The 3,425-nt window shown below is 40.6% G+C and overlaps 1 pseudogene; it reads right to left on the bottom strand.

Moving 5' to 3' along the window:
• Positions 1-2,224: 2,224 nt before the first annotated feature.
• LOC129507574 (39S ribosomal protein L15, mitochondrial-like) lies at positions 2,225-3,105 on the bottom strand (annotated as a pseudogene).
• Between the last annotated feature and the right edge of the window lie 320 nt (positions 3,106-3,425).

The following is a 3,425-nucleotide window of genomic DNA, read 5'->3' on the forward strand; positions in this document are numbered from 1 at the left end:
ATGTCAACTCAGTTTTAACAATACAGCTAAGGAGCTGTAAAAATAGGAAACAGCCTTCTGTTCTAAGAAACTCAAAAGATGTTTACAAGCCAGAAATCCAGTAAGTTCATTGACAGAAGCATATGTGGTTTATCAATAATACCTGTTCCACCCAAGATAACCCAATATAGGTTTTCTGGCACCCCAGAAACCAGAACATTAGGCAGAGGCTGCAGGGGGAGGAAAGGGAGTTCAGGCTTTACAGTAAGACTTAGGGCTTCTTCATATGCACAACATGTGGTCTGGAAATCCTCCACGGTTGTTCCATTGTAGGTAGAATATCTATAGGAATCAGACGTGAGGGATCCCTGGGTGGCACAGCAGTTTGGCGCCTGCCTTTGGCCCAGGGCGCAATCCTGGAGACCTGGGATCGAGTCCCACGTCGGGCTCCTGGTGCATGGAGCCTGCTTCTCCCTCTGCCTGTGTCTCTGCCTCTCTCTCTCTCTCTCTCTCTCTGTGTGTGACTATCATAAATAAATTAAAAAAAAAAAAAGGAATCAGACATGAGGTCTTTGTTCCTCTGATTTGATGTGGTAAACATTGGTAATTTCTTCATGACCCAATTCTGTCACTACCACTTATTTTTAAATCAGCCACAGCAAGGCCCTCCTCTCCTAGGGCCAGGAAACACAGCCAGGGACTCAGTTCTCATCCAATCTGTTACATCCCCTCAGTAGGTAGGAGACAACCTTATTTGAAGGCCCAGACCATGTTGTGTGTTTTCCTGTTAAGTATCCAACATGAGAAAGGTGCTTATGATAAACATGTTCATCAGTTGATGTGAAAAATTCCTTGTCTGGTAAAGGGGATTTGGAAAACAGTCAAGGTTCAATGTACCCTTGTAGGAAACTTCTTGTTCATGCATTTTCTTTTAGGTTCTTATAAGGTCTGGTTTGTTAAGGAATGGTTTAATAACAAGCCAAGTTATGGAATCCTGAATAAAAATTTAAATAGATAAACTCTTGGTGCATAAATTACTTTATAAATTGAATCCCAGATTAGCAATATAGAAGGTAGATAAGTCAACAAACCAAAATATTGTATCATTTAGGTTTTTAAGTTTTTTCTTTTAAAATAACCATGAATGATTTCCTGGGTTTTCCTCTGGAAAAATTGTCATGAATCATTCAAGATTTAATTGCAGCAGGATAAATTGAGCTTTTGTACTGTTTAGGTATGACACATTTCTGTAAAGCTAAATAAGCTAGCTGACTGCTGAGTCTTTTACATTAACTGAGTTTAATTTTCACATTACCAGTTGTTTTTATGGCTTATATAGTCACCAATTTTCCAAAAATCATTTAATGAGAAACACAGGTCTCCAATATCTATGAAATAAGTAAAGTATCAGAATTAGAACACTTACCTTCTTCAAGAAAAAGGCTGATAGCTTCATCATTATTGTCTACTCTTATCAGATGAATTGAGAAAAGGAATGCACCTGTAATTTCTGTTTCAGTTTTGCTAGCAAATATTGTACTACTTATTCACTGGTCTTAAACCTTTAACTCACATCCCACATCTTAATAATCCAGAGTCAAAGGCTTTTCACCTTGACACTGGATAGGAGACCTTCCTGGAGGCTGTTGACGAAGATGAGCCAACACTACTAACTGCTCTAACCCTGACTGATCAGGCCTAGTGGTCACACCCATTCCACCTGCACAATTCATACTGATTTGCAGCAATGATAACACAAGATTTGGAAAAAATATCATGAAAAAATGAACAAGAAATACACTAAAAGCTATCATCTTCATCTGGCAGAAAACCAGGGAACTTGTTTCTTTTTTTAATTTTTATTTATTTATGATAGTTAGAGAGAGAGAGGCAGAGACACAGGCAGAGGGAGAAGCAGGCTCCATGCACCGGGAGCCCGATGTGGGTGGGATTCGATCCTGAGTCTCCAGGATCGCGCCCTGGGCCAAAGGCAGGAGCCAAACCGCTGCGCCACCCAGGGATCCCGGGAATTTGTTTCTTTAACTGAGAAAGAACCCACACCACTTCAGTTCCTCTCTGCAGCCCTTGCTTATTACATTTAATTTTAGATAAAAATGGAAATAGGGCTACACAGAAATTAAACATCAACATCTAGAGAATCACAAATGAAGACAAGACAATGAGAAATATGCATGTTTCTGTCCTTGTTCTTCCAGAACTCTAACAACTTGTTTTTCTTTTAAGTTCATGAGCTGTAATACTTGAGATTCTCATCTGTAGGTTTTAGGATTTTCTTATCTGCTGTATTTATCACCCAGAGGCAAGATCAAAGAAAATCTGCCTTGGATTCTTTCAAATACTAAGCATTTTGAAGAGTTCATCTTTAGTGATATCAAGTAAAATGTAGCAATACTCTAGGCAAGTTCAACTCTTGCTTTGAGAAATTTGGCAGGATCCACCAGGTAACCACGACTTTGCATCAGTATAATATGGTATCAATGCTTCAGATGGAAGCATTTGTTTTGGAATGGGTTGTCTGTGCAGAAAGAATAGAACAGGTCGGTACAGAATTTCTAGACTTCTTGGATCATAGAAGGCCATAGTAACGACACTACCATTTTTTTCGATTGCAACAATGGCTAATTCTGATGCCAACCGTACTCCAATATTAACTTTCATCATTGTCAGCTCCCTCCTCTACCAGCTGGACACCATAATCTCTTTTAAGTGGCTGGATGGTCATACATCTCCCATTGACAAGCTGAGTTAATTCAATTGGTTAAGTAGGATCCACTTGGCCAAATCGATAAGATACTGCAATCTATTGAGGCTCAAAGGCTGATAATGGCATCTGAAGCTATGATGACCTTCATTAAACTCATATTTTTGGATTTGAATGTAAAATGGAGTCTGGCCGCCCCCAAAGGCCAGTCTGGGCTGGGTTCCTCTCTGTTGTTCTCCTTTATGGCCTTGGCTATGTTTTCTACCTCTTCTCCAATCTCCTGCCATCTTTCTGGTTTCCTGGAGCCTGGATTGGGCTTTAGGTTGGTGAAGCTCACATGGGGCAGGGTCCGGAGCAGACCCAGTGCCCTGCCCCCACCCCCTGCCCTGCATAGGACCGGCCATTACCTGCACGGTCCAGGCCCTCCAAGGGCCTGTTCATGCATTCTATATCGACTCTTGATCCTTGCTTTTACTGTGTATATAATGACAATACCTACAAACACTAGGGAGTCCACCTAGTTTAAAACATGATTCCCTGTACCCAACGTATAGGTGTGATTGATCTAAATAGGCAAAATACAGAAGAATTTTAGAACTTAATATAATATTACACAGAGCAAGTGATAGATTAGTGACAATATTCAGGCTCCTGGGTAAGGAAAAAAGGAAGGTTTGGTTGGGAGAGGATGGAGAGTGGTAATTTGTCTTGACACCATCGTGCC

This window comes from Nyctereutes procyonoides, unplaced genomic scaffold, assembly GCF_905146905.1.
Source record: "Nyctereutes procyonoides isolate TBG_1078 unplaced genomic scaffold, NYPRO_anot_genome, whole genome shotgun sequence".
Classification (NCBI taxonomy): Eukaryota; Metazoa; Chordata; class Mammalia; order Carnivora; family Canidae; genus Nyctereutes; species Nyctereutes procyonoides.